This window comes from Schistocerca gregaria, chromosome 3 (assembly GCF_023897955.1).
Source record: "Schistocerca gregaria isolate iqSchGreg1 chromosome 3, iqSchGreg1.2, whole genome shotgun sequence".
NCBI lineage: Eukaryota > Metazoa > Arthropoda > Insecta > Orthoptera > Acrididae > Schistocerca > Schistocerca gregaria.
The window spans coordinates 837658932-837673884 of record NC_064922.1 but is presented as its reverse complement, the minus strand read 5'-3'; positions in this window follow the sequence as shown (position 1 = coordinate 837673884).

The window sequence follows — 14953 nt, the reverse complement described above, 5'->3', positions numbered from 1 at the left end:
GGGACTACTCAAGAGGATGTCGTTATCAGGAGAAAGAAAACTGGCGTTCTACGTATCGGAGCGTGGAATGTCAGATCCCTTAATCGGGCAAGTAGGTTAGAAAATTTAAAAAGGGAAATGTATAGGTTAAAGTTAGATATAGTAGGAAGTAGTGCAGTTCGCTGAAAGGAGGGACAAGAGTTTTGGTCAGGCGAATACAGGGTTATAAATACAAAAACAAATAGGGGTAATGCAGGAGTTGGTTTAATAATGAATAAAAAAATAGGAGTGCGGGTAAGCTACTAGAAACAGCACAGTGAACGCATTATTGTGGCCAAGATAGACACGAAGCCCACGCCTACTACAGTAGTACTAGCTCTGCAGATAACGAAGAAATTGAAGAAATGCATGATGAGATAAAAGAAGTTATTCAGGTAGTGAAGGTGTATGTAAGATGTTTAGGTTTTTATATTGGTAACGACATGTAGCGCTCTATATGAAAATCACTGGCTGTGCTGTGTGCAGTCTGTGGCTGAGTGACATTGTTGTAATATTCACCATTGTAGTGTTGGGCTGTTGGCTGTTAACAGAGCATAGCGTTGCGCAGTTGAAGGTTAGCCGCCAGCAGTGGTGGATGTGAGGAGAGAAATGGCGGAGTTTCGAAATTTATAGAACTGGATGTCATGAACTGCTATATACATTATGACTTTTGAACACTATTAAGGTAAATACATTGTTTGTTCTCTATCAAAAACTTTCATTTGCTAACTTTGCTTGGCAGTAGTTAGTGCCTTCAGTAGTTTGAATCTTTTATTTAGCTGGCAGTAGCGGCGCTCGCTGTATTGCAGTAGTTCGAGTAACGAAGATTTTTGGTGAGGTAAGTGATTTGCTAAAGGTATAGTTTAATGTTAGTCAGGGCCATTCTTTTGTAGGGATTTTTGAAAGTCAGATTGCGTTTCGCTAAAAATATTGTGTGTCAGTTTAAGCACAGTCATGTATAATTTTTCTAAGGGGACGTTTCATATGTCGACCCTTAGCCGAAGGAATCTTCTAATTTTTTCTTGTAGTTTGTGCAATTAATACAGCCTTTGTTTACTGCTAGCGCGTAATTGTAGAGAGAATTTCCTTTGTAGTTGTAGTTTTTCATTCTTGTACAGTAAAACAGTTGTGGCATGCTTGTAGATTTGCACCAAGTATTTCGCAGCTGCGCTTGCAATTAACGAGATATTATTTTCAATGCTATGTTAATGTGTTTTCTTATTTTGCTCTTCAAATTGTGCTTTTCTGTGTTGTCGTGTGAAATATAGTGACAATAATGGCGTGTGAAAAACGTAATACTAGGCTCCAAAGTAAACTGAGAAATGACAGTGAAGACGAAAGCAGTGTGTTAACGCCACTGTGTAATGAATTAACTAATGTTCAAAGTAGTAATTTGGTAATTGTGCATAAGGAAATGGAGCGGGCGGCAAATAATGGTGTAGACAGTGAAACAATTAGTGGACAGCGGAGCATTATCGATCGATCGTTCGGCAACACCTTCCCTCAGGAATCCGAAATGACAGGACACAATCTTGCAAATACTGTAGATTCAGGTTTTGCGTCCTCGCCGTTTTCTCAAATAAGTCAAGACACATTTTCAGCTTTTCAAAATGCGAATCTTTCCGGTACAAATGCATTGCCGAATAGCACTGAGGAACATGTTTCAGACACCAGTGCATTGTTATTACAATTAATGCAACAAATGGGACAAAAGCTTCAAAAGTTAGACTCAGTGGAACACACGCTTGAACAAACATGTGTAGATTTAACTACTGAGTTACATAAAATCCAATCGAAATGTCAAAAAGTCTGTAATGACGTAAACACACAAATTTGTGAGCATTTCCAACCAATTTTTTCGCGCCATGAAAATATATTACAGAATCACGAATTAGCCATAAAAGAACTGCAAACTATTGCCCACGAAAATCATGAGACCTTGCAATCTAAGATTGACTCAGTTGCATCTACCGAGTTGGTTACGCAACTTGCAAAAATTCAGGAAAACTTAGAGGACAGTAGATACTCTGAAAATTGGTTCAGAAAGACACATGCAGGAAATTAGTTCATTATCAGAGAAATTAGTTGAACTTTCGGATCAGCTAAATAATTTATCTACGAAGGTAGATGATAATCTGAATGACACAAAACCGGTATTCTTTAATGACTCAGAAGACTGCGAACAAATTAGGAAATTCAAACAAAATCCGAATCAAATTAATACGCAACACCAAAGAGAAATCCGGGAAGTACAGGATCAGCTGACACAGGTAATACAAGAATTATTAATTCCAGAGGACACTCGCGCTCCAACAGGGGAAGAGGGACTTAGAAATACGGAAAAGCCACAAAATAATAACACAGGGCATTTCGGAAATTACGAAAGAAATTGGCAAGGTGCACCGAATTTTGAGATGGAACCGTCGACACGACGTAACAATGACCGATATGCTACCCGCCGACACGATGATTTTGACTATAAGCTGTTCATTACTGCACGTAAATTCAAAACATTTAAGAATTCTGGCAACGACATTCATCTACAAGCGTGGATCCATCAATTCTCTCATTGTTTTCCTCCCAACTGGTCATTAGAGCACAGATTAGAATTTATGTGTGACTACTTGGAGAATGAACCAGCTGAAAGAACGCGATCGGTCATTCACGATTGTCACAGTGAAGGAGAATTTTATCATGCCTTCCTCTCAGCATATTGGTCTCAAGCTACACAAGACCGAATAAAACATAGCATCATAATGATGAAACATTTCGAACAATCTGAGTTTTCCAGTCTTGTGAAATACTTTGAAGACATGTTGCACAAGAATCAGTACCTGTCAAACCCATACAGCCCTTCAGAACACATCTGCATTTGCTTAATCAAATTACTTGAACATTTACGACATACACTCCTGGAAATGGAAAAAAGAACACATTGACACCGGTGTGTCAGACCCACCATACTTGCTCCGGACACTGCGAGAGGGCTGTACAAGCGATGATCACACACACACGGCACAGCGGACACACCAGGAACCGCGGTGTTGGCCGTCGAATGGCACTAGCTGCGCAGCATTTGTGAACCGCCGCCGTCAGTGTCAGCCAGTTTGCCGTGGCATACGGAGCTCCATCGCAGTCTTTAACACTGGTAGCATGCCGCGACAGCGTGGACGTGAACCGTATGTGCAGTTGACGGACTTTGAGCGAGGGCGTATAGTGGGCATGCGGGAGGCCGGGTGGACGTACCGCCGAATTGCTCAACACGTGGGGCGTGAGGTCTCCACAGTACATCGATGTTGTCGCCAGTGGTCGGGGGAAGGTGTACGTGCCCGTCGACCTGGGACCGGACCGCAGCGACGCACGGATGCACGCCAAGACCGTAGGATCCTACGCAGTGCCGTAGGGGACCGCACCGCCACTTCCCAGCAAATTAGGGACACTGTTGCTCCTGGGGTATCGGCGAAGACCATTCGCAACCGTCTCCATGAAGCTGGGCTACGGTCCCGCACACCGTTAGGCCGTCTTCCGCTCACGCCCCAACATCGTGCAGCCCGCCTCCAGTGGTGTCGCGACAGGCGTGAATGGAGGTACGAATGGAGACGTGTCGTCTTCAGCGATGAGAGTCGCTTCTGCCTTGGTGCCAATGATGGTCGTATGCGTGTTTGGCGCCGTGCAGGTGAGCGCCACAATCAGGACTGCATACGACCGAGGCACACAGGGCCAACACCCGGCATCATGGTGTGGGGAGCGATCTCCTACACTGGCCGTACACCTCTGGTGATCGTCGAGGGGACACTGAATAGTGCACGGTACATCCAAACCGTCATCGAACCCATCGTTCTACCATTCCTAGACCGGCAAGGGAACTTGCTGTTCCAACAGGACAATGCACGTCCGCATGTATCCCGTGCCACCCAACGTGGTATAGAAGGTGTAAGTCAACTACCCTGGCCAGCAAGATCTCGGGATCTGTCCCCCATTGAGCATGTTTGGGACTGGATGAAGCGTCGTCTCACGCCGTCTGCACGTCCAGCACGAACGCTGGTCCAACTGAGGCGCCAGGGGGAAATGGCATGGCAAGCCGTTCCACAGGACTACATCCAGCATCTCTACGATCGTCTCCATGGGAGAATAGCACCCTGCGTTGCTGCGAAAGGTGGATATACACTGTACTAGTGCCGACATTGTTCATGCTCTGTTGCCTGTGTCTATGTGCCTGTGGTTCTGTCAGTGTGATCATGTGATGTATCTGACCCCAGGAATGTGTCAATAAAGTTTCCCCTTCCTGGGACAATGAATTCACGGTGTTCTTATTTCAATTTCCAGGAGTGTATTATTTTGGCAGGACGTTGCAAAGACGACATTGAAGCTTTTCAGGGACTCTTACAAGAATTAGAAATTGACACTGACAATTGCGGAACGCGAAAACAGGAACACAACAATTACAGGTCACATCCGTCACAATTCCGCGAGGAAAGAAATAATAACTGGACACGACAAGGGTCTTCTCACAACACAAATCGTGACGAAAACAGACACCACCCATATGACAACCGTTGGCAGAGTAGTAATAAATACAGGGAAAGATCACCTCTCCGCGGTAGTGACTATCACAGAGACAATCGGAGAAACAGACAATATGGGAACCAAAATAATTATTATCAAAGGAGACAGACTAACTTTAGATGCAATGGTCCAGCGCGCAGTTACGATTCAGGGAGAAATTCTCCACCACGTGACCGACAAGAAAGAAACTATTGAATCTACCGACATGGCGACAGACGATATGATCGTAACGACAGAGCTGAATTGCATCAGAACTGGCGGGATTCAAACAGGGCGGGGCCCTCTCGACAAGGTGAATTTGTAGAAGTTAGGTCTCCAAGTGCCAATAACGACGCGCGCCAATAAAGAGACAATAGGCAATGACTCATACCGCTGGCAGCCACAAAACTTACTTCTGAAACTGACGACGCAGCTGCCATAGCTAGTAATTAAGTAAAAATGGGTGACATTAGGGATATATTACTCCAGGAACACGACGTAAAACATAACAACATTGCATATCCTGTGATTCACATTATAGTAAATGACGTAAAATTTACGGCAGTACTTGACTCTGGCAGTCCCATTTCAGTAATTAGTGAAACAGCCATTAGTAAATGCAACAAACTGAACGATTGCCCCACACTTCCGTTACGTAAGATTAAATTACAAGGTGCAATCGTTGGAAAAAGTGTAGATGTACGCCAACAAAACAACTTAGAATTCTTTTGTCAAAGCCACAGCTTCTCTACAAACTTTATTGTTCCATTATTGTCGACGGAAATTATATTGGGAGTAGACTTTTTGAATGAATACAAAGCAATCTTAAACTTTCACGATGCTGAAATAAGTTTAGAGAAAGAAGATAAGTCAATATCTTTGAAATGTGAAGATTGGCTCTCAAACCGTGACGAAGAAATTAATCGGCTTTACCTCCTGTTAGACAACAGTTCGGAATTTTCGGTGGAACTTGACACTAACAATCACTCTGCAAGTACGGACAGGGATGATATCGACGGCGCATTTGATACTAATGAGTTAATTCAGAATAAAATTCAAACAATTGAGAATTGTAATGACACTGATAGGCAAGACTTTTGAGATTTTACAAGCATATTCCACAGTTTTTACTCACAAAACAGGAACAATCAAGGGATTTCAATACCAATTTTGTGTTCGTGAGCATACAAATTTTGTGTTAGACCATACGTAATTCCAGCACATTATAGGGACCGTGTTAGAACAGAAATACAATCTATGCTTGACGAGGGCATTATTGAGCCTGCAATAAGCTCATACAATAATCCATTACATGTTGTTGAGGAGAAAAATGGGTCGATCAGGCTTGTCTTAGATTCGAGACAAATCAATACTATCATTATTCCTGAAACAGACAGGCCGCAAACGTTGGAAGAACTTCTTCAAAATTTTAATGGTTAAAATTGTTGTCTTCCATTTATCTCAGATCCAGATTTTATCATATCGAACTTCATCCAGAATGTAGAAAATACACAGCTTTCCTTTGTTTCGGCGTTTGTTATCAGTTTCGGAAACTTCCTTTTGGTTTGAACATTTCTTCGGCAGCATTCATTCGCGGGCTAAATTCCATATTACCTGAGCTCTTAAAACGTCACATCACCTTATATGTGGACGATATTCTGTTAGCAGAAGCCTCATGGGAACAACATAATCGCATCCTCAACAGCGTGTTACATATTTTTGCAGAATCTGGAATTACATTTAACTTGGAAAAGTCTGAATTCGGTAGGACAAAAGTGAAGTTTTTGGGACATATTATTTCTTCTGAAGGCATCCAGCCGGATCCTGAAAAGTTAGAAGCAATCAGAGCCATTCCAGTTCCATCCACAAAAAAACAAGTCCGCAGTTTTCTAGGTCTCGTAAATTTTTACCGTCGTTTTCTGAATATGCAAATTCTAGTTAAACCAAAACTTTGTTCTCTCACTGGAAAAAATACTGTTTGGAACTGGGACGAACAAGCACAGTTGGAATTCAATTCTTTGAAAGAAGCGTTACTTAATGCGCCAATACTAGCTCATCCAGATCTGTCACGAGATTTCTGCCTTAGCACGGATTCATCTAAAGTCGGTCTTGGGGCCCATTTATTTCAAGAAGCCACAGAAAATGACACTACTGTTCAGAAAACCATTGCTTTTGCTAGTCGAGTGCTAACAAAATCTGAAAAAAATTATTCCGTTACTGAATTATAAGCTTTAGCTATCGTTTGGGCATTTAACAAATTCCGTTTCTTTCTTTCTGGTAAGCACGTAAAAGTATACAGTGATCATCGTGCATTACAATTTCTTATGTCTTCAAAATTAAATCATAACAGTTTAAAACGTTGGGCATTGTTTCTGCAAGAGTTCCACTTCACAATAGTCTACATTCCCGGCAATGAGAGCATTGTTGCGGACGCACTGTCACGCGCACCGGCTGGGCTTGAGAAAAGTAACACAGAAGGCAACCTCGAGAAAAATTTCAGTATTCTTTACATTCAGAAAGTCGCCTTTGAAAACTTCATCACCACATCTTTAAAGGACATTGCTCATGAACAAGATAAAGATCCGATTTGGAAAGACATCAAAAGCAAATGGCATGAAAAGACACACACACAGGGTTAGAAACAACACTCTGTTCAAACACTGCACTTTTTATTACAAGCTATGGGTACTTTGCAATCCTGACGATTTTGTTAATAAGCTCATTTGGAACATTCATTTCAGCTATGCACATTTTGGCCCACGAAAATGTTTTCATATTCTTCGGATGACTTGTTATTTTAACAATATGGAAAAGAGAATTTGAAGAGTCTTGTCTATTTGTAAACTTTTTCAAAAAGCTAAACCATCTACTGTCTCACATCGTGCTCGGTTGTTTCCTATCATTCCTTCTAAATCAAAAGAATTTGCTGCTGTTGATCTCTCGGGACCCCTTGTCAGAACATCGAATGGATTTTCTTACGTTGTAGTCGCTGTTGAACTTACTTCAAAATTTGTTTCTTTCACTCTGTTACGTAAAGCCACTGGACGGTCTGTATCCAACGCCTTTGTTAAAAATTTCTTACGTGAAGTTGGCCATGTTGCTAAAGTCATTTCAGATAACGGACCGCAATTCAGATCTGATGTTTGGTCACTCATGCTTCGAAACCATAAAGTCAAACCTGTTTTTATTTCATTGTACTCACCACATTGTAACCCGTCTGAACGGATTACGAAAGAAATCAATAAGCTTTGCAGACTTTGTTGTCACAAAAAGCATCAGCATTGAGACAGATATTTACACTTATTTCAAAACGTGCTGAATGAAATGCCTCATGACTCAACTACTTTACCACCTATTCTTGTACTGAAGAATGAAGAACCACCGAACAGAATCAGAGAGCTTGTACCTTTTCCGAATACACGTAAACATCGACACAAAGACATAATTGATTTGGCTATTAAAAATATAAAATCTGCAGCAGACAAAAGGAGAAAACTACACGGTAAAGCAAATGCAAAAAAATTATATATTGGTCAGAAAGTTCTCATTAAAGCTCATTCATTGTCACATAAGAAGAAACACTTGAGTCACAAATTCTTTCTAGTTTACAATGAACCTTACAGAATCCGACGTATACCACATGATGATTGCGTTGAAGTTGAAGCTCTGCGTACTAGGAAGAGTAAAGGTTTATACCACATTTCACATGTAAAACCGTTTATTGAAAGATAATCTGCTTTTTAACTTTGTCTTTGCCATATAACTTTTCACTTTACATTACTAGTATATTTTGTCAGACTTAGAATCTTTTAACATGCAACAATGTTTGAAGTTAAATATCCAGTCAAGAACCAAGAGAACTTATTTAAACAGAAATTACGAATGCATTGTCATAGTGAACAGACGGCACAGTGTTGTATTTGTACATTCTTGCTTGTTAGTTGCACGATCACGTAACGACTATCAGGCTTACATACTTAGGACATATACTGGTACTGCTAATGAGATTTTAATGCAACATTTTGGTTTACTTGAAGATAGATTCTGGATTTAAAGTACTTTCTGTGAGATACCAGATGACACAGTGGTTAGTTTATATGACAGCTACACGATTTTATCACAACGCTACTAATGAGTGACAATTTACAATGTTGCTTTTGCGGTGTTTCTGTTTTATTTCTGCACTGTTTTTCTGAATTATTCTGGAAAGTTAAACATATTTTATTAGTAACTTTTGTGGTATAGCTACAATGAGACAGCCTTTTCTGTAACACAACAATACGTTACAGCACAGTACTTTCTTCATCGCGGCAATAAGCGTGATAACTAAGATATCTGTACGCAAAGCATTTCACTTTTGTTTATCATGAGATAAGTACATTGACTTCTGCAGAACTTAGCTTTCTGAGGACGATAACTACGACACTTTCACAAAGATTATCTTACAACAAGACGCACAGTTTAGCGCCGCAGTACACGTATTTGAGTGATTAATTTTGTACTTAAAACATTTATTTTTAAAGATATTTGAAGTACAATGATATAAAGGTTTTCCATGATACATTTCATTCCATTGCTGTAATCTGTAACACCTGAGGATATAGTTACATTAATCCTCAGGGGGGTGCACGCTTACTTTGTGTACCATGTGTTTGGCAAGCACAAGGACCCCTAGCTAATATGGTATTTGCTTATACAACTTTACACATCCGTACCATATTCCTCTAACACAGAATTACACAGCTATCTGATTATTTAACAGAGAAATAAGTATTTTTTTTACTACGTCAGTGACGCAATTACACAGTTGGATAACTTCACACTTAAGAAATTGTGTTTTGTCTGTACTTGGTGAACTCTTCATATTTTTTTAGAACCATTGTGATACTATGAGAGCTTTGAATGATGTATATTTGATATGGGATCATGATTTTTAAAGTACGTTTGAGGTAGATGACACTTTTGACATGAGCAGTGAATTTTTTTTTAGGTTTTGAAATTATTGGAGGAAGCTATGACGATTTTGAGATTTGGCTGAGGTTTTATGATGTTATGATGACGATGTGTATTACGCTGTTGCGGTATGTTTATGGTCAATAAGCTGATGCTGTATGAGGAATTTGATTATGCTACATATTTATTATGATGAAATATTGAAGAAGTGTCTACGAATATGTATATATGTAATAAGGCAAGGATTAATGAGTAGTGGTTAGGGACTCTGGTTTGTGAAAAAGGATGTTGGAAACCGATAATCGTACTTTAAGAGTTATGAAATGTGTGTATATGTGTGAATGTACCACTATGCTGGCGAAAATTTTTTGGACACTGTTATATTTACAGGATTTTGTTTCTACAGATTTGAAACGCAAATTCCCAACCTGTGAAATTTTTATATGAGACTGTCACTGTAGTGCAAACTGGTGTCGTAAATATTTCGATAAAAAAGTTAAGTGACCACCTGCACGTAATGCATCGTGGGCATCCAGCTGCGCAAAGTCTCCTGCAAAAAAGCCATTAGTGTGTGCCTTTCAGAGGCACAGGTGGAAAAAAAGAGGCCATTATCCTCGCTATTGACATTCCTTTGTATTAAGCATCGCAAATACGACACGCCCAAACTTGAAAATATATGATTACGCTGTGGAGCTCTTATTTTATGATATTTACTAAAATGCCTAATGAAATGATGAGAAACATTCTACATCTATTGTCTATCCAGTTGAGAGATTGCTGATTTTATTTAATATCTGGTATCCAGCTGTGTTGCAGCATTGGTTTTATAAAATAAAATTAAGTGCATTTGCTAATTTGAACACTTTCTGCCAACAGATCTATTAAATAATAATTTTATGATCCATATTCTTCGAAAAAGGAGCACTTGGAATGGAAAGAACAATAAGAAGAGATTAATAACAGTAACTGCATACATAATTTTCTTTTCAACTACTTGGTAATTTTTTTGGTAGAGTAAGTTATCGTGATGCATAACTCTAGTGTTAAGATGTGACATAGGTATTAAACATGGCCATTTTTACTGTAATATTTTTTCTGCTTGATCTTTGTCATGTTTAGGTATAAGTTATTGAATTTGCTGCTACTGTTTGCCAAGCATAGTGCTACTAAATTTCACTTTGTATCACTCTGATAAGCCAGTTTTACTACTGATTTAATTTTCTTGTTGATGCACATTGGCTCATATTAGTTGTAATTTTGCATTTGCTTGGTAATTTAGCTTTACTGTAGCTTGTTTTGCCAATTCGCATTTTTTTGTCATTGCTATTTGTGTTAATTGTTTTGTGTTGCTGTATTGCCTCATCCCTTAGTTTAGCATCTGATCTCAGTAGATTTAAGTTAGCTTAAGAGGGGGTAGACTATATAAGAGAATGAGTTGCGATTAATTGGAAGAAATGCATTGAGAAGTTATACGAAAAAAGTAAAGAAAGCTGGTATAGGTAGGATTTTCTTGGAAATAAATGATGAGTTAAGGTAATGGAAAATAAATAATGAGGTAAGAAATATGTCAACATATAAATACAGAAAGCATGTTTGGATGGGATTTTTTTGGTGGAAACGAATGTTGAAATAAGACGAAAGATCTATGGAATGAAGTTTTGGGTTAGACTGCAATACCAAATGTTACACTGAACACAAACCCTGCCCTTTCCTCTTCTGTTATTCTGCTATGTGGTTGTGTACTCTTGTATATTTGTGTTTTTCCTGTATTTATGTGTTTAGCTGATATGCGTTATTTTGTGGAATTTTTCAAATAATATGTTATTTTCTTTGTAAAGATGTTTATACATTATTTATTCTGTTCTGTTTTAATGCTCATGTGTGAAGTTGATGTTTCAAAAGCTATTCTGATCTTTTATGTAATTACTTATATCATAATTCCTGTAACACTGATGTATATGTTTATTTCTACTATTTTGTAAAGCCTGTGTTACTACAAATGTTATCTGTACTGTTATGTTCTTTAATGATGTATTTTGTACCTTTGTTATTGCATTCTTATTTTATAAAATTGTAATTGACACCAGTTCATCAAATTAAGTAGCTTGTAAGTTACATTTCACTGCACACGTTTTTGTTGGTCATAGTATGTGGACAATATGCGAGATGTAGGGACTGATAGTGTTTGCATGGTTGTTAATAATTCAGCAAGGGACTGGTTAACAGCATTGCTGGTTCTAAAGACATTTAAAAAAACCTTTTGTGTGTGCACAAGTGGTGGTTCATGGACTTGCTGTATTGTCCGCAAGACTCTTCGATGGTGATTGTGCACCTGCACAGTTGCAACAGAAGGCTGCTGGCTGTCTCTCCAAGGACTACATTGCGTCTGCATCTTTGATGGCCCACCAATACCATTATTTCTACAAGGACTGCAGTGGGTCTGCACCTCTGGTGGCCCACCAATACCATAATCTCTACCAGGACTACAGTGGGTCTGCTCTGTGACGACCTACCTACCAATATTCTTGAAAACTACGACTGACTCTGCGGTGGGTTTGCTCTGGTGTGGCCCATTACCTGTCTGCATGTCAAGAGTCAGCACTGTCTTTCCGTTGGAAGGACAACACTACTTCTTCAAGACTGCATGGAAATCCACTACTTCCAAGAGCATTTTCTTTTAGTGCTCAGACTTTGAGAAAAACTCTGCTATTTTACTATGATCAACGATCAGGACTGTCTTTATGGATTGTGAGAAAATTTTAGCTTTTGACCAACATTGTGTCAATAAGTGTGTGCATTTGATTTTTTTGTTATTGTAATTATGATTACGAAATTTTTTTTCAAATCTGTATTGGCCACTGCCCAAAACATTTTGTAAAATTTTTTGTGGGGGGCATGGGGGATATGTAAGTAGGCTGTTTAGGTTTTTCTATTGGTAACGACACGTAGAGATCTATATGAAAATCACTGGCTGTGCTGTGTGCAGTCTGTGGCTGGGTGGCATTGTTGTAATATTCGCCATTGTAGTGTTGGGCTGTTGGCTGTTAACAGCGCATAGCGTTGCGCAGTTGGAGGCGAGCCGCCAGCGGTGGTGGATGTGAGGAAAGAAATGGCGCATTTTTGAAATTTGTAAGACTGGATGTCATGAAGTGCTATATATGACTTTTGAACACTATTAAGGTAAATACGTTGTTTGTTCTCTATTAAAATCTTTCATCTGCTAACTATGCCTATCAGTAGTTAGTGCCTTCCGTAGTTTGAATCTTTTATTCAGCTGGCAGTAGTGGCGCTCGCTGTATTGCAGTAGTTCGAGAAACGATAATTTTTGGTGAGGTAAGTGATTAGCGAATGGTATAGGTTAATGTTAGTCAGGGCCATTTTTTTGTAGGGACTTTTGAAAGTCAGATTGCGTTACGCTAAAAATATTGTGGGTCAGTTTAAGCACAGTCATGTATAATTTTTCTAAGGGCACGTTTCAAAGGGAGACGAAAGTTTAATAGTCATGGGTGACTGGAATTCGAGAGTAGGAAAAGGAAGAGAAGGACACGTAGTAGGTGAATATGGATTAGGGCTAAGAAACGAAAGAGGAGGCCACCTGGTAGAATTTTGCACAGGGCACAACTTAATCATAGCTAACACTTGGTTCAAGAATCATAAAATAAGGTTGTATACATGGAAAAACCCTGGAGATACTGACAGGTTTCAGATAGATTATACAACGGCAAGACAGAGATTTAGGAACCAGATTTTAAATTGTAAGACATTTACCGGGGTAGATGTGGACTCTGACCACAATCTATTGGTTATGAACTGTAGAGTAAAACTGAAGAAACTGTAAAAAGGTGGGAATTCAAGGAGATGGGGCCTGGATAAACTGATAAAACTAGAGGTTGTACAGAGTTTCAGGGAGAGCATAAGGGAACAATTGACAGGAATGGGGGAAAGAAATACAGTAGAAGACGAATGGGTAGCTTTGAGAGATGAAGTAGTGAAGGCAGCAGAGGATCAAGTAGTTAAAAAGAAGAGGGCTAGTAGAAATCTTTGGGTAACTGAAGAAATATTGAATTTAATAGATGAAAGGAGAAAATATAAAAATGAAGTAAATGAAGCAGGCAAAAAGGAATACAGGCGTCTCAAAAATGAGATCGACAGGATGTGCAAAATCCCTAAGCAGTGATGGCTACAGGACAAATGTAAGGATGTAGAGACTTATCTCACTAGGGGTAAGATAGATACTGCCTACAGGAAAATTAAAGAGACCTTTGGAGAAAAGAGAACTACTTGTATGAATATCAAGAGCTCAGATGAAAACCCAGTTCTAAGCAAAAAAGGGTAAGCAGAAAGTTGGAAGGATTATATACAGGGTCTATACCAGGGCGATGTACTTTAGGACAATATTATGGAAATGGAAGAGGATGTAGATGAAGACGAAATGGGAGATAAGATACTGCGTGATGAGTTTGACAGAGCACTGAAAGACCTGAGTCGAAACAAGGCCCCGGGAGTAGACAACATTCCATTAGAACTACTGATGGCCTTGGGAGTGCCACTCCTGACAAAACTCTACTATATGGTGAGCAAGATGTATGAGACAGGTGAAATACCCTCAGACTTCAAGAAGAATGTAATAATTCCAATCCCCAAAGAAAGCAGGTGCTGACAGATGTGATAATTACCAAACTATCATTTTTTAAGTCACAGCTGCAAAACACTAACGCGAATTCTTTATAGACGAATGGAAAAACTAGTAGAAGCCGACCTCGGGGAAGATCAGTTTGGATTCCGTAGAAATGTTGGAACATGTGAGGCAATACTGATCCTACGACTTATCTTAGAAGCTAGATTAAGGAAAGGCAAACCTACGTTTCTAGCATTTGTAGACTTAGAGAAAGCTTTTGACAATGCTGACTGGAATACTCTCTTTCAAATTCTGAAGGTGGCAGGGGTAAAATACAGGGAGCGAAAGGCTATTTACAATTTGTACAGAAACCAGATGCCAGTTATTTGAGTCGAGGGGTATGAAAGGGAAGCAGTGGTTGGGAAGGAAGTGAGACAGGGTTGTAGCCTCTCCCCGATGTTATTCAATCTGTATATTGAGCAAGCAGTGAAGGAAACATAAGAAAAGTTCGGAGTAGGTATTAAAATACATGGAAAAGAAATAAAAACTTAGTGGTTCGCTGATGACATTGTAATTCTGTCAGATACAGCAAAGGACTTGGAAGAGCAGTTGAACGGAATGGACAGCGTCTTGAAAGGAGGGTATAAGATGAACATCAATGAAAGCAAAACGAGGATAATGGAATGTAGTCGAATTAAGTCGGGTGATGCTTGGGAATTAGATTAGGAAGTGAGACACTTAAAGTAGTAAAGGAGTTTTGCTATTTGGGGGGAAAAATAACTGATGATGGTAGAAGTAGAGAGGATATAAAATGTAGAC